The sequence below is a fragment of the Pogoniulus pusillus genome, chromosome 9, assembly GCF_015220805.1.
Source record: "Pogoniulus pusillus isolate bPogPus1 chromosome 9, bPogPus1.pri, whole genome shotgun sequence".
NCBI lineage: Eukaryota > Metazoa > Chordata > Aves > Piciformes > Lybiidae > Pogoniulus > Pogoniulus pusillus.
The window spans coordinates 4568653-4594517 of NC_087272.1; the positions used below are offsets into that span (position 1 = coordinate 4568653).

The 25865-nt window shown below is 50.6% G+C and overlaps 2 long non-coding RNA genes across 6 annotated transcripts in view; one reads left to right on the top strand and one right to left on the bottom strand.

Moving 5' to 3' along the window:
- Positions 1-25865, bottom strand: part of LOC135177961 (uncharacterized) — a 191922-nt gene that overhangs the window by 72242 nt on the left and 93815 nt on the right. For 4 of the 5 annotated variants that reach the window (XR_010303277.1, XR_010303276.1, XR_010303278.1 and 1 more), the window contains exon 4: positions 10566-10632. This is a non-coding gene — a long non-coding RNA (uncharacterized LOC135177961). Of the gene's footprint in view, positions 1-8879; positions 9176-10565; positions 10633-25865 lie in introns of those variants that run through there. The other variant, XR_010303279.1, reaches the window with a different exon arrangement.
- Positions 1-25865, top strand: part of LOC135177962 (uncharacterized) — a 136461-nt gene that overhangs the window by 71173 nt on the left and 39423 nt on the right. The window lies entirely within an intron of this gene.

The window sequence follows — 25865 nt, forward strand, 5'->3', positions numbered from 1 at the left end:
TTCTCTAGTATTCCTACATTACATTATACTGTCTAGGCAAGAAGCAAAACACTGCTACAGGTGAACCAGAGTGCTCTAAGGGTGGGCACCTCCCAATCTGCATGAAGATGATGACTTGATATTGTGTGACCACTGAGTGCTCTTCTGAAACCCATCAGCTATCATGTTGGTTGTCACACCGGAGAACTGCAGGCTGTTTTCATTCAGCCCTAAAGCTGCTCCTGCCTTTCACACACACACATTGTCCCCTTGATGAGCACCAGTTCTGTCCAACTCTGAACACAGATTATCAGCTCTGACATGAAATCAGAGGATACAGCTCTCTGCAGAGCCACATGGATGAGGACCAGTAGAAATTAAGAGAGAAGCTTGCAAACAGAAGATGACTGTGGTTTGTGGTTAATGAGGGTTTCCCATCACAGCATCAATTTAAACTGATGCTTTCTTACTTCAGCTGTAATTTCCCTGCCTAACTGGAGGGACCAGTTCTGGGCCCAGTCCAATATCTTTATTGATGAGCTGGACCAAGGGATTGAGTCCAGCATCAGTAAGTCTGCAGATTACACCAAGTAAGGAGCAGGTGTGGAGCTGTTGGAGGGTAGGAGAGCCCTGCAGAGGGACCTGGCCAGGCTGGATGGGTGGGTAGAGGCCAATGGGAAGAGACTGAACAAGGCCAAGGGCAGGGTTCTGCACTGTGTCCACAACAACCCCAAGCAGCACTACAGGCTGGGGACAGAGTGGCTGAGAGCAGCCAGGCAGAGAGGGACCTGGGGGTGCTGCTAGAGAATAGCTGAACAGTGTGGCCAGCAGGACAAGTGAGGTTCTTCTGCCTCTGTGCTCAGTGCTGCTCAGGCCACACCTTGAGTGCTGTGTCCAGTTCTGGGCCCCTCAATTCGAGAGAGATGTTGAGGTGCTGGAAGGTGTCCAGAGAAGGGCAGCAAGGCTGGGGAGGGGCCTGGAGCACAGCCCTGGGAGGAGAGGCTGAGGGAGCTGGGGGTGTGCAGCCTGCAGAAGAGGAGGCTCAGGGCAGACCTCACTGCTGGCTACAACTACCTGAAGGGAGGCTGTAGCCAGGTGGGGTTGGGCTCTTCTGCCAACAGAAGAAGCAGCAACAGAAGAAGAGGACACAGTCTCAAGCTGTGGCAGGGGAGGTCTGGGCTGGATGTTAGGAGGAAGTTGTTGGCAGAGAGAGTGATTGGCATTGGAATGGGCTGCCCAGGGAGGTGGTGGAGTTACTGTCCCTGGAGGTGTTGAAGCACAGCCTGGATGAGGCACTTAGTGCCATGGTCTGGTTGATTGGCCAGGCCTGGGTGCTAGGTTGGACTGGGTGAGCTTGGAGGTCTCTTCCAACCTGGCTGATTCTGTGATTCTGTGATTCTTTTCTCCAAGCACTTACCAAACCCTCTGCAGTGGCTGGAAGCACCTTGTTGATGCATTTCCTGAGTGAGCAATGCCACTGAACTGAAGCCATTGTCCTGAATATATTGCACTACCTTTTACACTGTTGTATCTACAATACCTCCAAGCATTCATTCCTTTAGACCTTGTGGGGTATGGAATTGAAAGTGTTAAGAGTACGGTCCTGTTAGTAGGCTGTAAGGATACAGTCGAGCAGAAAGGTTTACTATAAACTTCCCATTGTCAGGAGAACTTTTGGAAGCTCTTGCCTTTATGAAGAAATAGTGAATCCTTTGTTGTTAGGAAATGTGATTAATGTGTCTCTTATAATAGAGGTACAAAAGCATGTAGTGGTGCTCAGAATTAATTCCTATCTGCTTATGTTCAGGAGAATTTCCAGCAGCTTGTGTTGCTTGTTAGAAATCTCCTGTCGCATATCCGTGCATCCAAGCTACTGAAGGCTTGGCTTGGATCTTGGTTTTGCTACCAAATCCCCATTGTGCATCATGACTTTTAAGTCTTTGAGCCTGTGCCTGCAAAACAGCTGGGCAGTCTTAAGGAGGTTTAAGGGCTTTAGGTTTAATACTGGACTATATGCCCCGGTAGAGTGGGGAATGACAAACACTGAGCCCAGGCAGTCCCACAGAGCCTTCTGCTGGCACAGGCTCTGAGAGCCCCACACTCCAGGCTGTCTCTTATCTCCCACCCTATGGCCAGTACAGTACTTGAGAAAGGCTATTTTTTGGCATTGAAAAGAACTTGGAAATATCATTTTACCTCCTCTGACACCTTCTGAGGCAAAGGATAAGTCTTTCCTGAATCTGACAGGAAGCCAGAGCCTCAGTCTTCTTGGTGCTGTCAGGGAGCGCAGAGGCAGGGAAAAAGCTTCTACTGATTACAGAAGGTTAACCCCACAGGGACTGTGGAAATGTGTTCTGTCACACAGCTTGAAGAAAAAGTGTGTGGGCTGCAGAGATGCTAACATGTTGGTTTGAAGTCCTAAGCCATGCCTAACAGCTTTAGTAACATGGCTGTGCAAAGTGGAGCTGCACTTCAGCCAGTGTGTACCAGCCAGGGGCATGGGGGGAAGCATATTCTGGATGTATGAATCGTCTGCTGCACTGTGCTTAGAACATATATGCTTGGAATCAACCAGCTTGGAAGACGTCATCCAGTCCAACCTAGCACCCAGCCCTGGCCAATCAACCAGACCATGGCACTAAGTGCCCCAGTCAGGCTTGGCTTCAACACCTCCAGGGACACGGTGACTCCACCACCTCCCTGGGCAGCCCATTCCAATGCCAATCACTCTCTCTGCCAACAACTTCCTCCTAACATCCAGCATAGACCTCCCTTGGTACAGCTTGAGGCTGTGTCCCCTTCTGTTGCTGCTTGCCTAGCAGAAGAGACCAATCCCACCTGGCTACAGCCTCCCTTCAGGCAGCTGCAGACAGCAATGAGCTCTGCCCTGAGCCTCCTCTTCTGCAGGCTGCACACCCCCAGCTCCCTCAGCCTCTCCTCCCAGGGCTGTGCTCCAGGCTCCTCACAGCTCTGTCCCCCTTCTCTGCATTTACAGCAAATAAGCAAACAAGAGCTGTGAAGATGGAGCTTTGGGCAAAATGTTGGCAGCTGCCTGATTTGGCTTACACTGCCTTTATTAACTATTGGCTTTCAGAAAGGAGACACAGCAGTTGGATGACTTTGGTTTGGTAATAGATCATACAGCACCAATAAAAATGAAGGGGGGGTGGAAGGTGTAAAAGAAAACCCTTCCTGGCAAAGTTAAAGCATTCCCAGCTAATGAAAACTGTGGCAGAGTCATTACCACCACAGGGGTTCTGGTTAGGTGCGCAGACACAGGACTGATTTTCCCTTGGCCCAGGGCCAGCTGCCATCTCCGCAGGCAGATCACAGCAGCAGAGCCCGCGGGGGCGCATTCCGAGCCGCGGAGCCAGGCGGCACCGTTTGGTTCACTGTTCGCTTGTGAACCCTCCCAGACATTGTGGTGCCTGCGCCAAGTGCGGGGCCGGCCAGCGGCAGCCGGTGCAGCTCATAAGACACCGTCAGAGGAGACCTCGGTTCAGCAGCGACTGTCCTGAATGTAGGGCGGCTGCCTCCGGAGCTCTGCACTGAAGGGCGGCTGTGACTCAAAAGAAACGTCTATGCGCTACAGTAGTTGCAGCTTTTATCTCTTCAGCTTTGATCTCCTCCGCATTCTCTTACATATAATTAAAGCTGTCACATCGTTTCCCCCTCCCTCGCCTTCTCGCTGAGACAAAGCATTTAAGCACAGATTAGGAACTCTGAACAAGGACGGTTCCGAGGAGCAATAAACTCAACTGGGGACACTTCAGCCCCACCTCATACATCATTTCCCAGCAAACGTGGTGCTTTCCACCCTGCCGAACTCCTCAACCAGAATGTTTTGTTTCGTTTCTCCTGGTGCAATCCATTTTAGTGCAGTTTCTCTAACGTCTGCCTTGCTGACCTGTTGCTGCGAGTGCAAACGTGAACGTCCTCCTCATAACGCAGCATGACCTGAAGCTGCCAAGGCTGGCACTGAAGCAGAGCCCAAGTTGTCTCGCTGGCACACTGCACGAACTCTGCCCAGTGCTTTGACACGCTGATTAGAGTCAGGCAGGAAGAAAGAGGTAAGGAAACCTTACACTCTCTGACAGCGTGTCCAGAGAAGGGCGACGAGGCTGGGGAGAGGCCTTGAGCACAGCCCTACGAGGAGAGGCTGAGGGAGCTGGGATTGGTTAGCCTGGAGAAGAGGAGGCTCAGGGGAGACCTCATTGCTGTCTACAACTACCTGAGGGGAGGTTGTGGCCAGGAGGAGGTTGCTCTCTTCTCTCAGGTGGCCAGCACCAGAACGAGAGGACACAGCCTCAGGCTGTGCCAGGGGAAATTTAGGCTGGAGGTGAGGAGAAAGTTCTTCACTGAGAGAGTCATTGGACACTGGAATGGGCTGCCCAGGGAGGTGGTGGAGTTGCTGTCCCTGGGGCTGTTCAAGGCAAGGTTGGACGTGGCACTTGGTGCCATGGTCTAGCCTTGAGCTCTGTGGTAAAGGGTTGGACTTGATGATCTGTGAGGTCTCTTCCAACCCTGGTGATACTGTGATACTTTCAACAAAGCTATGCATTGTTCGAGGTTTTAACACAGGCTTGGGGAGACCGAGGCTGAGCTTGCCTCCCTAACTTCATCCCAGCTTAGTGTCTGAGGAGGTAGCAAGTGCACTGTACAGCTGTGACCCATTTGTTTTACTCCTCACTCTGTGTGTGACTTCTGTGCAGCACAGAGAAACAAAAACCAAGCTACTGTTCAAAGCTACTTTGTGTTGTCTCATTAAAATCAGAATTCAGACAGCAGAACTTTTGCATTTCCAGCAAGAATTCTCCACTTCACCTTTCAGAGCATCTCTGACTGCAGTAACTCATTACAGAATCACAGAATCAGCCAGGTTGGAAGAGACCTACAAGATCATCCACTGCAACCTATCACCAGGGCTGGGTGCTAGGTTGGACTGGATGATCTTGGAGGTCTCCCCCAACCTGTTTTATTCTATGATTCTATCACCCAGCCCTGTCCCATCAACCAGACCATGGCACTAAGTGCCTCAATCCAGGCTTTGCTTCAACACCTCCAGGGGCGGCGACTCCACCACCTCCCTGGGCAGCCCATTCCAATGCCAATCACTCTGTCAAGAACTTACTCCTAACATCCAGCCTAGACCTCTCCTGCCACAGCTTGAGACTGTGTCTCCTTGTTCTGTTGGTGGTTTCCTGGAAGAAGAGGCTGACCCCTACCTGGCTACAGCCTCCCTTCAGGTGGTTGTAGACAGCAATGAGGTCTGCCCTGAGCCTCCTCTTCTCCAGGCTAAACAACCCCAGCTCCGTGTTTTATTTAAAGACCTGTTAAACTGCTGTGAAGGTCAAGAGGGAGGTGCATAAATCTTCTAGGGACAACGAGTGCATATGCAAAGCACTGAGGAGCAGTGGAGACCCAGAAATAAATTCAGATGCAATAATGGGAGATTACAGAGTGGAGACCGCTGTGATTGATGAGCTTTGTCGCGGGCAAATTGCAAAAGCTCTTCCATTTCTTTGACGAAAGGATTATGGGCATCAAAACCTCAGAGTTTATTATTCTGATAGGTATCATAAAGAGGTACTTGGAGCATATTTTAGAGTAGCAACAAGAGCCTTTGTATCAGGACAATATGCATTTCAAAGAGTCAATATGTGCTTAGCTTTCGTCGTCCGGAGAAAGCTGAATGCACACGGAGAGAAAGTACTGATGCAGCACTACTGAATGTGGGCACAAATTAAAGATGCTCTTCCTTTTCACATGCCACATCCAGGGGTGCTGGTTTGAGGCTAATTTTAATGAGAAAAAATAGATTATAGGCTGTGAAAAGGAAACAGTGGTGATGTCTACTGCACTCATAGGCTTGCTGAGATGAGAACACATAGATAAAGAGAGTGTGGACGGTCTCTATCTGTCAGAATCAGTGTCTGTGCTTTTCTCCCTGGGCTTTTGCTGTGTAACCCAACTAATTCTGCTACCTAACCCCCCTTGCCAATCCTCCAAACTCACCTTGCATGTAAGGCATGCTCTGGGATAAGGTAGAGAGGTGGAAAGAAGGTGGCAGGGTGGTTGGGAGCCCCTCCTGGGGACTCTGGTTTCTGGGAGGGCTGCTGTGTTTCTGTATTACCTTTAACTTGTCTAGTTCTGTATACAGCTGCAAATATTGCACATATCTGCTTGTATATTGTGCTAGGCTGTGAACAGTAGGCCAAGGGAGGTTATTGTGCCCCTGTACTCAGCACTGGTCAGGCCACACCTTGAGTGCCATGTCCAGTTCTTGTCTACTCAAATGAAGAGAGATGTTGAGGTACTGGAACATGTCCAGAGAAGGGCAACGAAGCTGTGCCTGGTTGATAGGTTGGACTGATCTTGGAGGTCTCTTCCAACCTGGTTGATTCTGTGATTCTATGAAGCTTCATTCCTTATCTTCCAGCTGGCTGAATGTAGTCTGGGTGATTTTGTGAGTGTGGGGGGTGGGTAACTCCCAAAGCATCGCACCAGGTGAGAACAAAAATCCTTCACTCTAAGGTTGGCATTTCTACACTCTAAGCCCTCAAATCTAGGATCTGTTTTTCACTGAACTCTTAGTTTCTGCAGGAAGCACTACGTAGAGCTGTCTTGCTAGGGTATGCATTTTCTTTCCAGTGGAGCAGGCTGCCCAGGGGGGTTGTGAAGTTTCCCTCTCTGGAGGCATTCAAGACCCGCCTGGATGCAGTCCAGTGTGACTTGCTATAGGTGATCCTGCTCTGGCAGGGGGGTTGGACTAGAGGAGCCACCTTCCACATACAAAGTTTTGAGTAATTTCAGGACCTGTGGGTTCCTGAGTATGTGGACAGGGTGCAAGAATGCAAAGCTGGCTGCAAAGATCACTGAGTAAGTTAAAATAGCCTTAAGGCTCCTGTGGAAAAGGTGCAAGAAGTCAAAGCTGGCTGCAGAGACCACTGAATAAGTGAAAATAACCTTAAGGCTCCTAGAAGCAGGTCACACAGCAGAAGCTTCCCACACTGATGCCTTGTAGAAGTCAGAGCCTGGGGTGTTGTACCCTCTGGAATGAGAAGTCTTACAACAGCCACAGCACAAGGCACCCGTTTCAGACTCTAACGGCACCATGTCTGGCTCCTGCCTGCCTTAGGCTTCTCAGGCAAACAGTGCTTTACTTTGAGAAAGAATGCACAAGACATGCCTGATTAGAGGCTCGAATTCTGCTGCCTGCCCAGGCACTTCTGAGCAGCTACTCAGGCACCTGCAGAGCATGGATGTCAATGATATCAGTCAGTATAGTTGTAGTCAACTATGAACCAAAACTGTGTGCTGCAAACTGGCAAGTGTTCCACCTGCAAACTGTAAACAGACCCTGTGCAATCTGTGAGCTCACAGTGTGTGACCTGCGCTAGACTGCATGGTCTTGCTCTGGCAGGGAGGTTGGACACGATGATCTCCAGAGGTCCTTTCCCTCTGATCCTGTGATGAAGGCTTCCTGAAGTCCTTAAAAAACCCCTCCCATGTCCCAAAAGTAACACAGTATACAGAGCAGCTCTGGCAGAAACGAGGAGAACAGAAATGAGGAATCAGGTTCCTAAGAGCGTCAAATCATGCTCCCCATCAGCTCTGCACTCCTGGGTTTTCAGTGTTGAAAGTCACGGTGGACAGCTGCATTTCCAGATTCTCTTTCATGATTTACTTCTAACCTTGCACTCTTGTCACAATTTCTGACCACCACTTTACCCTGTAAGTTTCATTAAGGGCATGTCATGTGGGAACAGTACCTCTTCAACCTACTATGCTTCTTTGGCGTGTGAGATACCATGTGCAGGATTATCACCCACTGAAAGGGATCCCCATAGAGTGACAAAGGACATGGCAAGACAGCAGAACTCAAGAACAGAGCTGAAGTAGGTAGAAAAGGGTGGAAATTTCCACCTGCTCTTCAGTAGTAGAAAGTAGAAGAGGAGGCTCAGAGGTGACCTTATTGCTGTCTACAACTACCTGAGGGGTGGTTGTGGCCAGGAGGAGGTTGCTCTCTTCTCTCAGGTGGCCAGCACCAGAACAAGAGGACACAGCCTCAGGCTGTGCCAGGGGAAATTTAGGCTGGAGGTGAGGAGAAAGTTCTTCACTGAGAGAGTCATTGGACACTGGAATGGGCTGCCCGGGGAGGTGGTGGAGTCGCTGTCCCTGGAGCTGTTCAAGGCAGGATTGGACGTGGCACTTGGTGCCATGGTCTGGCCTTGAGCTCTGTGCTAAAGGGTTGGACTTGATGATCTGTGAGGTCTCTTCCAACCTTGGTGATACTGGGATACTGTGACTTTACATTCTCTGGCAGTTTCTTACAGTTATTTGTTCCACACCTAATTCACTGGCAATTAATTTGAAGGTGATAGCAGGTAAGGTGTCATTTTGCATCTGCATCTGTCGCTTTTCTCTTTGTGTGGAAGGCAACATCAACTGCCAGTCTCTAGACCTGCATCTCTTGACCACATCAGAAGGATCAGACCTGCCATTGCCTGTCCAGTGTCACCTCCCCACGCAGTTTGGTGGGATGGGAATGCTCCCTTTTCTGCCCTGCACAGGGAAGTAGTTCTCACCAGCTGCACTGGGCTGACAAACAGCACAGACATTAATTGCTGTCTACATCTATTTGTGTGCTAAATCTAGCTGCTTTCTGTCTCTGGAGAAAATTGCATGTGAAATCAATAAGCTCAAGGAAAACAGCTATAAAAACACAGCTCTTTAAGTGGAAGGAAAGTAAATTGCCTATGCTGCTCAGGTAGTTTTGGATTTGTTGCCTGTTTCCATCTGAGAGATTTCCTTCCCAATAACTTAAGTCTCAGAAATTATTGTTAGTCAGTGTAAGCCTAAAAGTTTGATGCATTAATCTTTATATATGTTCCCTCCTATTGCCTCTTGCTTTATTTATGGAAATCATTTTGCTGGAGTAATACCATAAGCTATACAACTTGTTTTCATCAGGAGCTGAACTTTTAAAAGAATAACTCAAAGGCAAAGTAGCCATGAAATACCATTTGAAAAGCTCCACATAACCATTACAGATATTTACTACTCACAGTAAATATTGCCCTGGTTTCTGTGTAGGTGAAGCTTTTTAACACTGCTACAAGCTACCATTTACACCTCTTCTTTATCATTCAGGATTTCAAGTGCCTGCTCCTTACTTTGAGGATTCACAGGCCACCTGAAATACATTGAACATGAAAACATAGATTCACACCTCTTAAAATAAACCCATATGACAGCACTGCTCACAGCATAGACAGAAGCATTGGGTTTGGATAGCAAAGAAACATCTTAGCTTGCTCACTGCAAAAATGAAGTGACTGAATGCCACTTGATGAGAGAAAAATGCAAGTTGTTGGTGGAGGTCTAGGCTGGATGTTAGGAGGAAGTTGTTGGCAGAGAGAGTGATTGGCATTGGAATGGGCTGCCCAGGGAGGTGGTGGAGGCACCGTCCCTGGAGGTGTTGAAGCAAAGCCTGGATGAGGCACTTAGTGCCATGGTCTGGTTGATTGGCCAGGGCTGGGTGCTAGGTTGGACTGGATGAGCTTGGAAATCTCTACCAACCTGGTTGATTCTATGATCTAGCCTAATGCCTCTGCTGAAGCAAGTTCACCTAGATCACACTGCACAAGAATGTGTGCAGGTTGCTTTTGAAAGTCTCCAGAGGAGACTCCACAACCTCTCTGGGCAGTCTCTGGGAAACCTGAGGTTCAGAGGTAATTTTGAGAGAGCGATTGGCATTGGAATGGGCTGCCCAGGGAGGTGGTGGAATCACTGTGCCTGGAGGTGTTGAAGAAAAGACTGGATGGGGCACTTAGTGCCATGGTCTGGTTGACTGGACAGGCTCACAGGATGTTAGGGGCTGGAAGGGACCCAAGGAGATCATCGAGTCCAACCCCCCTGCCAGAGCAGGACAATCCTATCTAACACAGATCACAGAGGAACACATCTAGACAGGCCTTGAAAGTCTTCATAGAAGGAGACCTCACAACCTCTCTGGGGAGCTTCTTCCAGTGCTCTGTGACCCTTACAGTAAAGAAGTTCCTCCTTGTGTTGAGGTGGAGCCTCTTTTGCTGTAATTCACACCCATTGCTCCTTGTCCTATCCCAGGGAGCAGTGAGCAGAGCCTGTCCCCCACTCCTGGCAGCCCTCGGATGTTTATAAGCATTTATCCAATCCCCTCTCAGTCTTCTCTTTCCAGACTAAAAAGTCCCAGGTCTCTCAGCCTCTCCTCATAAGCCATGCCCTCCAGTCCCCTCATCATCCTCATAGCCCTCTGATAGGGCTGAGTAATATGTTGGACTGGATGATGTTGGAGGTCTCTTCCAACCTGGCTGATTCCATGATTCTATGAAAGGTCATTATTTATCTCCAGTATCTCATCTGTGAATCTCAGACTAGCTTGATCCTGTAAGACTCACACTGTGCTCCAGGCTCATAGACCTGGGAGCCAGACACACAGCTTGGAAGAAGGGTATCAGAGGAGCAAAGTATTACAAACATCACAGTGTTTAGAGAGCCTGCAAATGAAATCAGAGACTGTGAAGTAAAGCTGCAAATGAACTGACCTTGCTTTGCACCTGTATCTCTGGAGCTGGGCACGCAAACAGCCTTCCTCATCCGCTGGTGTGGCACCTGCAGGCACAATCAGAAGCACTGTTTCAGGTGGGAGTACCTTTACTTTGGTAGGAACACCTTGGTTTAATTGTGCCTTTCTTTTTTAAACCCTCTCACACCTGTAACGAGCTTGGTGCTGGGCTACTGGGGAGAAGAGGAGAGTTAAGGTTTGTCATTTAGTTGTCAGCCAGAACCTCACTCTAAAGTGTTCCTGTTCTCTGTCATCCTGTGAAGCATCTCCAAGGCTGCTAGCAACCGCAGCAGGTAGCCATTCCTGCGGCCCTGCCTTAGGACACCCTGTGGCTCTCTCATCAGACGCGCGGCAGCAGTCGGCAGGTGCCTCAGGAGCCTGCGGGCAGAAGGGCATTTCAACCCACTGCACTTACAGATGCTCCAGGGGTTGTGCCTCTGCTTGGCTGGCTTCAGAGCAGCCCTCAAGAAAAGGACTTAGGGGTACTGGTGGACAGAAGCTCAACAAGAGCTGGCTTGAGACTGGCTGAGAGCAGCTGGGGGTGTGCAGCCTGCAGAAGAGGAGGCTCAGGGCAGACCTCATTGCTGTCTACAGCTACCTGAAAGGATGTTGTAGCCAGGTGGGGGTTGGTCTCTTCTGCCAGGCAAGCAGCAATAGAACAAGGGAATACAGCCTCAAGTTGTGCTGGGGGAGGTCTAGGCTGGATGTTAGGAGGAAGTTGTTGGCAGAGTGATTGGCATTGGAATGGGCTGCCCAGGGAGGTGATGGAGTCGCCGTGCCTGGAGGTGTTGAAGCAAAGCCTGGATGAGGCACTTAGTGCCATGGTCTGGTTGATTGGCCAGGGCTGGGTGCTAGGTTGGACTGGATGAGCTTGGAGCTCTCTTCCAACCTGCTTGATTCTATGAAGAAAGGGACAAGAAGCTCAGCAAGATCCATCAGGGCACACTTGGCAGCCCAGAGAGCCATCCATATTCTGGGGTTGTATCAAAAGAAGTGTAGACAGCAGACTGAGGGAGGTGATTTCCCCCCCTCTACTCCTCTCTTGTGAAACCCCACCTGGATTACCACATTGAGTTCTGGAGCAGCTGTTACAAGAAAGGTCTGGAGAAGCTGGAACATGTGCAGAGAAGGGCTGTAAGGCTTATCACAGGGCTGGAGCTACTCTGCCATGGAGGCAGACTGAGAAAGTTGGGGTTCTTCAGGCTGGAGAAGGCTCTGAGGTGACCTTCTTGTGGCCTTCCATTATCTGAATGAAGCTACAAGAAAGCTGGGGAGGGACTTCTTAGGGTGTGAGGTAGTGATAGGACTGGGGGGAATGGAGCAAAACTAGAAGTGGGTAGATTCAGACTGGATGTTAGGAAGAAGTTCTTCCCCATGGGGGTGGTGAGACAGTGGCAAAGGTTGCCCAGGGAAGTGGTGGAAGCCTCATTCCTGGAAGTTTTTAATGCCAAGCTGGATGTGGGTCTGAGCAACCCGATCTAGTGTGAGGTGTCCCTGCCCATGGCTGGGACTAGATGATCCTTGAGGTCCCTTCCAGCCCTTAGAATTCTATGATGCTATGACTTAAATCCACAGACACCACCATGGTCTATGCTCACTGTCAGGGCTGTATGTAAATCCTTGAACCACCTGCAACGTGCAGAATATTCCCTTATGGCTAAGGTCAGTGGAATGCTCATTAAAATATCCTTTCTGTTACTGACACACTGCAAAACCTGCATTTTCTGATCTGGTTTTGGAAAGCATAATATAAAAAAATGAGAGAGAGAGAGAGAGGGAGGGAGGGAGGGAGGGAGGGAGGGAGGGAGGGAGGGAGGGAGGGAGGGAGGGAGGGAGGGAGGGAGGGAGGGAGGGAGGGAGGGAGGAAGGAAGGAAGGAAGGAAGGAAGGAAGGAAGGAAGGAAGGAAGGAAGGAAGGAAGGAAGGAAGGAAGGAAGGAAGGAAGGAAGGAAGGAAGGAAGGAAGGAAGGAAGGAAGGAAGGAAGGAAGGAAGGAAGGAAGGAAGGAAGGAAGGAAGGAAGGAAGGAAGGAAGGAAGGAAGGAAGGAAGGAAGGAAGGAAGGAAGGAAGGAAGGAAGGAAGGAAGGAAGGAAGGAAGGAAGGAAGGAAGGAAGGAAGGAAGGAAGGAAGGAAGGAAGGAAGGAAGGAAGGAAGGAAGGAAGGAAGGAAGGAAGGAAAGGAGAGAAAGTAATGAAGCAGCTAAGTCATCACAGGGACTGAAATCTGATGCATGTGCAGTATTTGGCAATATGTTTATGAACAGCTTCAGGTCATACTGTTTGCACAAACAAGGTAGAACTTTGCTGTGGTCCATCAGCTTTCCAGATCACAGTCACAGAATATTAGAGGTTGCAAGGCACCTCCAGAGGTCACTGATTCCAACCAGCCCTGCCAAAGCAGGATCAACCAGAGTGGTTCATGCAGGAATGAATCCAGGTGGGTTTGGCAGGTCTGCAGAGGAGACTCCACAACCTCTCTGGGCAGCCTGCTCCAGTGCTCCCTCCCTGTAAAGTAGTTTCTCCTCATGTTGAGGTGAAACCTTCCCTTCCAGTTTGTAGCTCTTGCTCCTTGGCTTACTGCTGCTGACCACCAAGAAGAGCTTGGCCACATCCACCCCTCAGATATTGATTGACATTGATCAGATCTCTCAGCCTGCTCCTCTCCAGATTAAACAGCCCCAGGGCTCTCAGTCTCTCTTCACAGGGGAGATGCTCAAGTCCCTCAGTCCCACCCCACTGGACTCTCTCCAGCAGGTCCCTGTGTCTCTTGAACTAGGGAGCCCCAAACTGAACACAGTATTGCAGCTGTGGTATCACCAGGGTGCAGTAGAGGGGCAGAAGAACCTCCCAGCCCTGCTGGTCACACTTTTCCTGATGCAGCCCAGGATGCCACTGGCTCTCTTGGCCACAAAGGGCACATTGCTGGCCCGTGCAGAACCTGCTGTCTGCCGGGATGAGCCTGTAGGTTTCCAGAGCTGGATGGCAAGTCTGAGGTGAAACCAGCAGCTTCTATACCCCCCTGTATGAGGACTCTGAGCATTAAGCACCGCCTGGACAGATGGGCAGAGTCCAAGGGGATGGCATTCCATAGCTCCAAGTGCTGGTGCTGCACTTGGCCGTAACAACCCCATGCAGAGATACAGGCTGGGGTCGGAGTGGCTGAGAGCAGCCAGACAGAGAGGGATCTGGGGGTGTTGATTGATACCCACCTGAACATGAGCCAGCAGTGTGTCCAGGTGGCCAAGAGAGCCAGTGGCATCCTGGCCTGCATCAGGAATGGTGTGGTCAGCAGGAGCAGGGAGGTCATTCTGCCCCTGTACTCTGCACTGCTTAGACCACACCTTGAGGACTGTGTTCAGTTCTGGGCCCCCCAGTTTAGGAGGGACATTGAGATGCTTGAGCGTGTCCAGAGAAGGGCAACGAGGCTGGGGAGAGGCCTTGAGCACAGCCCTACGAGGAGAGGCTGAGGGAGCTGGGATTGGTTAGCCTGGAGAAGAGGAGGCTCAGGGGAGACCTTATTGCTGTCTGCAGCTACCTGAGGGGAGGTTGTGGCCAGGAGGAGGTTGCTCTCTTCTCTCAGGTGGCCAGCACCAGAACGAGAGGACACAGCCTCAAGCTGTGCCAGGGGAAATTTAGGCTGGAGGTGAGGAGAAAGTTCTTCCCTGAGAGAGTCATTGGACACTGGAATGGGCTGCCCGGGGAGGTGGTGGAGTTGCCGTCCCTGGAGCTGTTCAGGGCAGGACTGGACGTGGCACTTGGTGCCATGGTCTGGCCTTGAGCTCTGTGGTAAAGGGTTGGACTTGATGATCTGTGAGGTCTCTTCCAACCTTGGTGATACTGTGATACAGTGCAGGTGGTATGAAGAAGCATCTTTCAGAGACCAATGCTGGAGTCACAGGGCTGTGGGGGTTGCATTTTGGGAAGCCAGAAAAAGCAAGAATGCTCAGTATTTCTCAATGCAGGTTGCAGCTCACTTTGACAGAGGCACCTAGCAAAACTCCACAGAGAAACCACTTGGGCTGGACAAATGCTCATTTTCTAATGTGAAGCATATGAATGTAGAACTCCCAACAAGGAATGCAGTCCTGCAACTGGATTGGTCCTCTCCTGTTCCTTGTTTGCCTTCTGCCATGATTCCTCCAAATGGAATCACAGAATTGTCACATTGGGAAGGGACCTTAAGGATCATCTAATTCCAACCTCCCCTGCCATAGGCAGGGAAACCTCACACTAGACCAGGCTGCTCAGTCACATCCAGCCTGGCCTTAAATACCTCCAGGCTTCCACCACCTCTCTGGGCAATCTGTTCCAGTGTTTCACCACCTTCATGGTGAAAACTCGGTCACACTCTCTCTTCTCCTGACTTACCACCTCTGCTCTATTTTTGTGTGTCTAGTATCTAGCAGATTCTGCCTATCATAGAATCAGCCAGGTTGGAAGAGACCTCCAAGCTCAGCCAGTCCAACCTAACACCCAGCCCTGGCCAATCAACCGGACCGTGGCACTAAGTGCCTCATCCAGGCTTGGCTTGAATACCTCCAGGGACAGTGACTCCACCACATGCCTGGTGTCACCAGGGGGACCAACAAAAAGAAGACCAGTCTGTTTCTACAGTCCTTTTTCTACCAGTCCAGGAGTACAATCTACAACGGCTTAGAATCATAGAATCAGTCAGGGTTGGAAGGCACCACAAGGATCAGAGAGTTCCAGCCCCCCTGCCATGCCCAGGGACACCCTACCCTAGAGCAGCCTGACCACAGCCTCACCCAGCCTGGCCTTAAACACCTCCAGCCATGGGGCCTCAACCACCTCCCTGGGCAGACCATGCCAGCCTCTCACCACTCTCATGCTCAACAATTGCTGCCTCATGGCCACTCTGACTCTCCCCACCTCCAGCTTTGCTCCATTCCCCCCAGTCCTGGCACTCCCTGAGAGCCTAAAAAGTCCCTCCCCAGCTTTTTTGTAGTCCCCTTCAGATCCTCGAAGGCCACAAGAAGGTCACCTGGGAGCCTCCTCTGCTCCAGCCTGCACAGCCCCAACTCTTTCAGGCTGTGCTCACAGCAGAGCTGCTGCAGCTCTCTCAGCATCCTCCTGGCCCTGCTCTGGACACACTCCAGCATCTCCACATCCTTCTTGTAATGGGGGTTCCAGACTGGATGCAGTACTCCAGGTGGGGTCTCAGCAGAGCAGAGCAGAGGGGGAGAATCCCCTCCCTGGCCCTGCTGGCCACACTTCTGCTGCTGCAGCCCAGGCTCTGCTTGGCTTTCTGTGCTGCCAATGCACACTGCTGGCTCCTGTTGAGCTTCTCCTCCAGCAGCACCCCCAAGTCCCTTCCCTCAGGGCTGCTCTCCAGCCTCTATTTGTGCTTGGGCTTGCCCTGACCTAGATGCAGGACCTTGCACTTGGTCTTGCTGAGCCTGCTGCAGACCACAGCCTGCCCTGGGTCACGGGGGCATGCATGCCTCCATGCGGTTCTGAACACGACCCCACCGAAACACAAGCACTAGGGGGTTTGAACGCTTGTTTTGTTCACTCTTCAGTACTGCCAGCTGTCAATTCTGGGGACATGGGGAAAAAAAGGGTGGTTCTGGTCTGTACAGCTCCTGCAAGACAGAGCTCTGTGGCACCCCTGCCATGTAAACAGCAGTTTGCGACTAGAACAGTTTGTGCGCATCTTTGCAGCGCGTTTGGGCTGCGCAGACAGTTTTTTTTTCCTTACACATGCTGGCAGCTGGCAAAATAGTGATAAATAATGAATAATGCCAGTTAGTTAATAAGAGAAGCCCAAACACATCCTGTCCATCACAGCTCAGCTGCTGGCACTGGCAGAAAGCAGTGCTTTCCCCATAGCGCTCGTTACTTCAAACCAGCAGAGGTGCTCACTGCTCCCCGTTTCATGGCCTAATTGCTCACGGGGAGAGAGGTTTGCATTTCAGGTGGGCAGACCTTTGTGCTGCTCTTGCCACTCTGTTTTTGACACCTAGCTGACTGCAAGGCAGTGCTCCGGGCCACAAGGTGCTCAGAGGTTGTCTGTGCTTTCAGTTTTGTTGGTTTACAAGAAATCCAAGCTGATGTTGGTCCTCCTGCAGTCCTGGGGGCAGTTCTGGAGCCCCCAACACAAGAGACATGGAACTGTTGGAGCCAGTCCAGAGGAGGCCACAAGGATGCTCAGAGGGCTGCAGCAGCTCTGCTATGAGGACAGACTGCAAGTGTTGGGGCTCTGCAGCCTGGGGAAGGCTTCAAGGAGACCTTGGAGTGGCCTTTCAGTATCTGAAGGGGGCTACAGGAAGGCTGAGGAGGGACTCTTGACAAGGTCTTGTAATGACAGGACAAGAGGTAATGGGTTTGAACTGGCAGAGGGGAGATTCAAACTGGATGTTAGGAAAGGGTTCTTTGCAGTGAGGGTGGTGAGACACTGGCACAGGTTGCCCAGGGAGGTTGTGTCTGCTCCCTGCCTGGAGGTGTTCAAGGCCAGGGTGGATGAGGCCTTGAGTGACCTGTTCTAGTGGGAGGTGTCCCTGCCTATGGCAGGGGGGGGTGGAACTGGATGAGCTTTGAGGTCCCTATGACTGGTTGCACACAAGATCTGCTGGCACAGCAGAAGGGTAGCAAAATCAGGGAGAACTCTACTGGAAGCCATTTGGATTGCTCCCATATTAGTAAGAGGTTTAGAAATTTTGGATCCTTTACTCTGCCCTAGTGAGGTCATGGCTGGAGAACTGTGCCCAGGTCTGGGCTCCCCACTTTAAGAGACAGAATTACTGGAGAGAGTCCAATAGAGGGCCATGAAGGTGCTTTAGGGGACTGGTGGGTCTCTTTTATAAAGAAAGGCTGAGAGACCTGGAGCTGTTTAGTCTGGAGAAGACTGAGATGGGAGCTTATCAATGCTTATCAGTATCTAAAGGGCACATGTCAAGATGATGGGGTCAAGCTCTTCTCAGTGGTACCCAGTGATAGGAAGAGGGGACCAGGCATTACTTAGAACATGGGAAATTCCACCTAAACATAAAGAGATAATTATTTACTTAGAGGATGATGGAGCACTGGACTGCTGAGAAGCAGACTGCCCAGAGACTGCCCAGAGAGGTTGTGGAGTCTCCTTCTCTGGAGACTTTCAAAACCTGCCTGCACACGTTCTTGTACAGTGTGATTTAGGTGAAGGCTTTAGGCTGGAACACAGAATCATAGAGTCAACCAGGCTGGAAGAGACCTCCAAGTTCAGCCAGTCCAACCTAGCACCCAGCCTTGTTCAGTCAACCAGACCATGGCACTAAGTGCCCCAGCCAGGCTTGGCTTCAACACCTCTAGGCACGGTGACTCCAGCACCTCCCTGGGCAGCCCATTCCAAGGCCAATCACTCTCTCTTGCAGGAACTTCCTCCTAACATCCAGCCTAGACCTCCCCTGGCACAGCTTCACACTGTGTCCCCTCTTCTGTTGCTGGTTGCCTGACAGAAGAGACCAACCCCACCTGGCTACAGCCTCCCTTCAGGTAGCTGTAGACAGCAATGAGCTCTGCTCTGAGCCTCCTCTGCTGCAGGCTGCACACCCCCAGCTCCCTCAGCCTCTCCTCATGGGGTTTGTATTCCAGGCCCCTCACCAGCTTCATCACCCTTCTCTGGACACCTTCCAGCACCTCAACATCTCTCTTGAATTGAGGAGCTCAGAACTGGACACAGCACTCAAGGGGTGGCCTGAGCAGTGCTGAGTACAGGGGCAGAATAACCTCCCTTGTCCTGCTGGCCACACACTGTTTCTGATCCAGGCCAGGATGCCACTGGCTCACCTGGGCACACTGCTGGCTCATGTTACCTCCAGAAGACCCTCCAGCCCCCACCATTCTGCAATTCTGTGATATGCCTGCAAGAGTCTTCAGGAAGCAACTATTCTAAGCCACAATCTGGCAATTCAGCAGTACCCAAGACACTTCCTCTTCTTCTTGTGCACTTCTACGCTCTGAATTAAGGGCTTGTCCCACTGCCAAACTGCCCTGTCCAGCTGCAGGCACAGATGTCAGCTCTGCAAGTGCAGGGTTCTTCTTGATAATAAAGGAACAAGAAGGTGTTCTGGAGGTATTGTTGATCAGGAAATCACACTACAGATGTGAGCTGAGTTTAAGTGTCTCTTTATCTTCTTCATATATTTTAGCATGGCTATTTGGCATAGTTTCCTAGCTGAGAGAAGAAGAACAAAGAAGTGGTTCCAAAAGCAAATGGCAGCCAAATTCTCTTTAAAAATGGAGCTCATCCACTGCATTCAGAGACTCTGAGCTGCAATTTCACTCCCATGCTGCAGCCAGCCAGCCAAGCACCCACAGCATGCAGAGTTGCTTCATCTTCCTCTTTAGAAGGCAATAACTAGAGGCAATGGTTAAGCAGTGGAAAGCTCATTCATAAGCAGCATCTGTTTGCACTTCAGACATGGACTCACACTGCTGTGCTTGCTTTCCATCGACACTTCAGTTGTGAAGAGCAGAGGCATTTTGCACAAGCCTCAGAATTTGCTTAATGCAAACCAGAGCACTGCTTGTAAGATGCTGAAGTCTCATAGCAAGTCACATCTTTTACATTCTCCTCTAGATGTCAAGTGTGTACATTTAATGTTCTTCCCACTCCTTGTCTCTTTCTGAGCTTTTGTAGACACCATGTGGTGCTTTGCACATGAAAAGCATTATTTCTGTGGAACTAGCCTCCTTCTGTTCCTTTGCTTTGTGCTGATCTGTGATACACAGGTTTCACTGACTTCTAACTGCATGTCATTATGGCATTGAGCAAATGATATTTGCTCGTGAGATAATTAGTTCCTGCAGAATGAGAGGACACAGCCTCAAGCTACGTCAGGGGAAGTTTAGGCTCAAGGTGAGGAGAAAGTTCTTCACTGAGTCACTGGACACTGGAATGGGCTGCCCAGGGAGGTGGTGGAGTCGCCGTCCCTGGAGCTGTTGAAGGCAGGACTGGACGTGGCACTTGGTGCCATGGTCTGGCCTTGAGCTCTGTGCTAAAGGGTTGGACTTGATGATCTGTGAGGTCTCTTCCAACCTTGGTGATGCTGTGATACTGTGAGATTCTGCTCACTGGCTAAAAGACAACTTTTGAGAGTATCATTGGATAAAATCTGTCACAAGTCCTAGCAGCCCTACCAACATGGACTGACAGAATGGCAGCCTAAAGGAGCCCTGAGCATTGCATCAGCTGGGGGTCAGGATAACAACTTTTGTTTTCACCAAACATGCTGAGATTTCAGCAGAGGAGATGCCTAAAGTACAACAGAGGTGAAAGTGGTTCAGAGGTAATTTTGAGAGAGTGATTTGCCATTGGAATGGGCTGCCCAGGGAGGTGGTGGAGTTGCCATCCCTGGAGGTGTTGAACCAAAGCCTAGCTGAGGCACTTAGTGCCATGGTCTGGTTGACTGGACAGGGCTAGGTGCTAGGTTGGACTGGGTGAGCTTGGAGCTCTCTTCCAAGCTGGTTGATTCTATGATTCTGTGCCTGTAACCTGCAGTGGTTTCTTGTACAAGGAATCACAGAAGCACTCAGGTTGGCAGAGCCCCTCAGGATCACCAAGTCTAACTGACAACCCTACTCTACAGGGTTTGCCCCAACACCGTATCCCCAAGCACCATACCTAAATGACATTTCAGCACAGCCAGGGTTGGTGATTTCAGCACTGCCCCAGGCAGCTCATTCCAATGCCTGACCACTCTTGCTGGGAAAAAATGGTTCCTAATGCCCAGTCCAAACCTACACAGTCACAGCTTGAGGCCATGCCCTCTCCTATCACTGTTGACTTGGGAGAAGAGACCAACAGCCCTTGGAATCCTTCCCATGAAACACATGGAGCGACCCAGGCTGTCTCTCCTGGCTGCCTATCACCCCAGCACAGCTCAGGCTGGCACCACCATGTGCCATGCACAGATTATCCACAGGGGAAGGAAGATACAAGTGACAGGAGCCATCTCCAGGGACAGTGGGGAAACCCCTTCAGCTTGGGCTCCTTGAGGACAAGTGACACTCTCAAGCTGTGTCAAGGTAGGTGTAGGCTGGCTGTTGGGAAGAAGTTCTTCACAGCAAGGGTGACTGGCTTTGGAATGGGCTGCCCAGGGAGGTGGTGGAGTCGCTGTCCCTGGAGGTAGAATCATAGAATCATAGAATCAACCAGGTTGGAAGAGACCTCCAAGATCATCGAGTCCAACCTATCACCCAGCCCTAGCCAGTCAACTAGACCATGGCACTAAGTGCCTCATCCAGTCTTTTCTTGAAGGCCCCCAGGGACGGTGCCTCCACCACCTCCCTGGGCAGCCCATTCCAATGCCAATCACTCTCTCTGTGAAGAACTTCTTCCTAACATCCAGCCTATACCTACCCTGGCACAACTTGAGACTGTGTCCCCTTGTTCTATTGCTGGTTACCTGGGAGAAGAGGCCAACCCCCACCTGGCTACAATGTCCCTTCAGGTAGTTGTAGACAGTAATAAGATCACCCCTGAGCCTCCTCTTCTCCAGGCTAAACAGGCCCAGTTCCCTCAACCTCTCCTCATAGGATTTGTGTTCCAGGCCCCTCACCAGCTTTGTTGCCCTTCTCTGGACATGTTCCAGCACCTCAACATCTTTCTTGAATTGAGGGGCCCAGAACTGGACACAGTACTCAAGGTGTGGCCTGACCAGTGCTGAGTACAGGGGAAGAAGAACCTCCCTTGTCCTACTGGCCACACTGTTCCTGATGCAGGCCAGGATGCCATTGGCTCTCTTGGCCACCTGGGCACACTGCTGGCTCATCTTCAGCTTACTATCTATCAGTACCCCCAGGTCCCTTTCCTCCTGGCTGCTCTCCAGCCACTCAGTCCCCAGCCTGTAGTGCTGCTTGGGGTTATTGTGGCCGAAGTGCAGAACCCTGCACTTGGCCTTGTTAAATCTCATCCCATTGGCCTCTGCCCACCCATCCAGCCTGTCCAGGTCCCTCTGCAGGGCTCTCCTACCTTCCAACAGATCAACACCTGCTCCTAGCTTGGTGTCATCTGCAAACTTACTGATGCTGGACTCAATGCCCTCGTCCAGGTCATCAATAAAGATATTGAACAGGACTGGGCCCAGCACTGATCCTTGGGGAACACCACTTGTGACTGGCTGCCAACTGGACGTGGCACCATTCACCACCACTCTCTGAGCTCTGCCATCCAGCCAGTTCTTGATCCAGCACAGAGTGAATCTGTCCAAACCATGAGCTGCCAGCTTGGCTAGGAGCTTCTTGTGGCAGACAGTGTCAAAGGCTTTGCTGAAGTCCAAGTAGACTCCATCCACAGCCTTCCCCACATTCACCAGGCGGGTAACCTGATCATAAAAGGAGATCAGGTTGGTGAGGCAGGACCTGCCCTTCCTAAACCCATGCTGGCTGGGCCTGATCCCTTGGCTATCCTGTAGGTGCTTTGTGATGGCACCCAAGATGACCTGTTCCATCACCTTGCCTGGCACTGAGGTCAGGCTCACAGGTCTGTAGTTTTCTGGCTCCTCCTTACGACCCTTCTTGTGTATGGGAATCACATTGGCCAGCTTCCAGTCTTCAGGGACCTCTCCAGTGAGCCAGGACTGCTGATAAATGATGGAGAGTGGCTTGGCCAGCTCAGCTGCCAGCTCTCTCAGCACCCTAGGGTGGATCCCATCCGGTCCCATGGACTTGTGAGGATCCAAGTGACTTAGCAGATCCCTTACTGCTTCCTCATGGATTAGAGGGGGACTGTACTGGTCCTTGACTCCATCCACCACTTCAGGAGTCCAGCTGTCCTGGAGACAACCTGTCCCACTAGTGAAGATAGAGGCAAAGAAGGTGTTAAGCACCTCTGCCTTTTCCTCATCCTTTGTCACTCTATTCCCCTCTCTATCTAACAAGGACTGGAGGTTGTCCTTGGCCCTTCTCTTGCCATTCATATATTTAAAGAAACACTTTTTATTTTCCTTGGCAGCCGTGGCCAGCCTGAGCTCCAAGTGGGCTTTTGCCTCTCTAATTTTTCCTCTACAAGACCTAGCAACCTCCTTGAACTTCTCCTGGGACACCTCCCCTCTTTTCCAAAGGTGTTAAAAAGGAGCCTGGATGAGGCACTTGGTGCCGTGGTTTAGTTAATTAGGTGTTAGGTTGGACTCAATGATCTCTAACTTCTTTTCCAACCTAGTTAGTTCTGTGATTCTTTTCAGAGGAAGAGCTGAAAACAGAAACTGGTGCTTAGGTCTAATTTTGGCTTTGCTTTTTGCAGTGCACCGCTAAGAACTGAGAGAGCCATTGCTGTTCATCAGGTATGCCAGAAGGTGCTGAAAACAACCCTCTGTGCAGGCCACTGCAGATCCTTCCTCGGAGTCAGCAGTTGTGCAGCTCTCTCTCTGCTCCCGTGTCCCGGGGGGTTTCTCAAGGACAGGCAGTCTGTTTTGCTCCTTACAGTGGCCATAGCCATCCTAATTAGTTTGAACCAGGCTATAGGGATTAACGAGATCCCCTCAGTAAGAGGCTTTGCAGGAAGGGTGACCTCCCACCCTCCCAAGTTGTCTGTGTGTGAGCTCAGCTGCAGATATCTGGAGCAGTGTGCATGGGGGACCTGCAGTCAGAAATGGCACAGGAGGCTATCACAATGTGTTCCCTTTAATCTCTGCAAACCAGACGCTGAATTTTTCCCTTATCCAATTTTATCCTGCTATAAATGCCACCAAAGTAGACCCAAAAAAAAGGAAGTAAATAAATATCTGATTATCTACAGGCCTGAGAGGAAAAAATAGGCCTCTAAATGTGTCCTCCTTGGACTTCAAGACTTTGCTATGCTGCTTGTAACGTTCATGTTATGTGTCCCTCTCGTTTCCCTACCTAGGTTACCATATTAAAAGGCTGCATTAATCGTATGAACATCACTGACTTTTTTGTGTTGCAGTCATTGATTTCAGCCTATCTCCTGGAAGTTCTGACTGCTTCTGTAAGAGGGCTCTGCTGCCACGGTGGAACCTGGATTTGCTTCAAGAGGATACCAAGGCAGGAGTCCCCCAGTCATCCTCATGGCTATCTGCTGGACTCCCTCCAGCAGGTCCCTGTCTCTCTTGAACTAAGGAGCCCAAAACTGGACACAGCATTACATGTGTGTTATCACCAGGGCAGAGTAGATGGGGAGAAGAACCTCCCTAGCCCTGCTGGCCACACTTTTCCTGATGCAGCCCAGGCTGCCATTGGCTCTCTTGTCCACAAGGGCACATTGCTGGCCCACGCAGAACCTGCAGCCCACCAGCACTCCAAGATCCTTCTGCATGGAGCTGCTTTCCAGCAGGGCAGCCCCAACCTGTACTGGTGCCTGTTGTTATTCCTCCCCAGATGGAGAACCCTGCACTTGTCCTTATTGAACTTCCTATGGTTTGCCTTCATCCAGTTCTCCAGACTGTCCAGACCTCATTGGATAGCAGCACAGCCTGGGGGCTGTCAGTCATACCCCACATAGCCCCCCAAGTTTTGTATCATCAGCAATTGCCCCATTACTTGGTCTGTGAGCCCAGCAAACCCCATGCTGAGGGTTGTGGCATGACAGCATGAGAACTCTCCAATAACTCTGGCCATTGCTTAGAAAAATACTGTTTATGTCCTGAGTGTTGTGAAAGAGGTTTGCAGGAGATCTGCAGTCACCTGTTTTGTGATACGCTGCCACCTTCAGAAGGCCACTCACTGTAATTATTTCACAGAATCATAGACTCAGCCAGGCTGGAAGAGACCTCCAAGCTCAGCCAGTCCAACCTAGCACCCAGCCCTGGCCAATCAACCAGACCATGGCACTAAGTGCCCCAGCCAGGCTTGGCTTCAACACCTCCAGGCATGGAGACTCCACCACCTCCCTGGGCAGCCCATTCCAATGCCAATCACTCTCTGACAACAACTTCCTCCTAACACCCAGCCTAGACCTCCCCTGCCAGAACTTCACACTGTGTACCCTTGTTCTGTTGCTGGGTGCCTGGCAGAAGAGACCAACCCCACCTGGCTACAGCCTCCCTTCAGGTAGCTGCAGACAGCAATGAACTCTGCCCTGAGCCTTCTCTTCTGCAGGCTGCACACCCCCAGCTCCCTCAGCCTCTCCTCATAAGGTTTGTGTTCCAGGCCCCTCCCCAGCTTTGTTGCCCTTCTCTGGACACCTTCCAGCACCTCAACATCTCTCTTAAATTGAGAAGCCCAGAACTGGACACAGCACTCAAGGGGTGGCCTGAGCAGTGCTGAGTACAGGAGAAGAGTAACCTCCCTTGTCCTGCTGGCCACACTGTTCCAGACACATTCCTATCCATTAAAAACTTCCTATGGAAATAAAGGCAGTGATGACCACACTGCACTGGAGAATTTGAGTTCTCTCCAGGTCTGAACCATCTTCAGCAGTGCTCAGATTATACTTGGCTGTCTGAAGCTACTGCATTTGTGAATCTCACAACTGGCAGCCAGTCCTGTAGAAGGCTGAGGAGGATGAAGCCTGTGAGAAGCTTATCTAGAAAATTAAGACTGTGGTGGTGCTTTCCAGTTAGGCTCCTAAACCTGCTATGGCCCAGAGAGGTGGGATCAAAGGTTACAGAAGACTGAGGGCAGAATGATCAGTAGCACTTGGGTGACACTAGCTAGAATCCCCTCTGCAAGGGTTCAGAATAACCTCCCTAGCCTTGCTGGCCACACTGTTCCTGATGCAGGCCAGGATGCCACTGGCTCCCTTGGCCACCTGAGCACACTGCTGGCTCATGTTCATTTCCATCTGTAACTGCTCAAAAAGGAGTTTCCTTCTTGTTCATTTGCATGTCCGTCTTGCCCCACTTCTTTTTTTCACTGAGATGATTTAGCACCAGTGTCCAAGGAAAAAGAGAAAGCCTGATTAATGTGCAGCATCTGACATTATAGCATATACATTCCCATCCCTGATGGAAGAGCCCCATGTAATTGGCTCAGAAATTGAATAAAATAATGAAAAATTTAACACAGCCTTTGTCTTTTACACAGAGCAGTGGGATGAGTGGGAGGTCAGCGAGCAGGGAACAACTTGGGGCATTTTATGTTCTTTGCTGCTAAGAATTTGTTTAACACAGGCCCATGATTAAAAAGAAAGTGGAACCCCACTGCGACACAGAGGCACAAGAGAGGGAATAATACATTGGTGGCACTGACAATGTGTCATTTATTATCTGCTCTAAAATGTCAGGTCATGTCATTGTGCTGAAGTATTTTACTCTCTTGATGTATGTCTCACAAAGCAGGTTCAGTGTTTGGCACTTTTCGATTTCAAGGAAAGCAAATGGCTTTT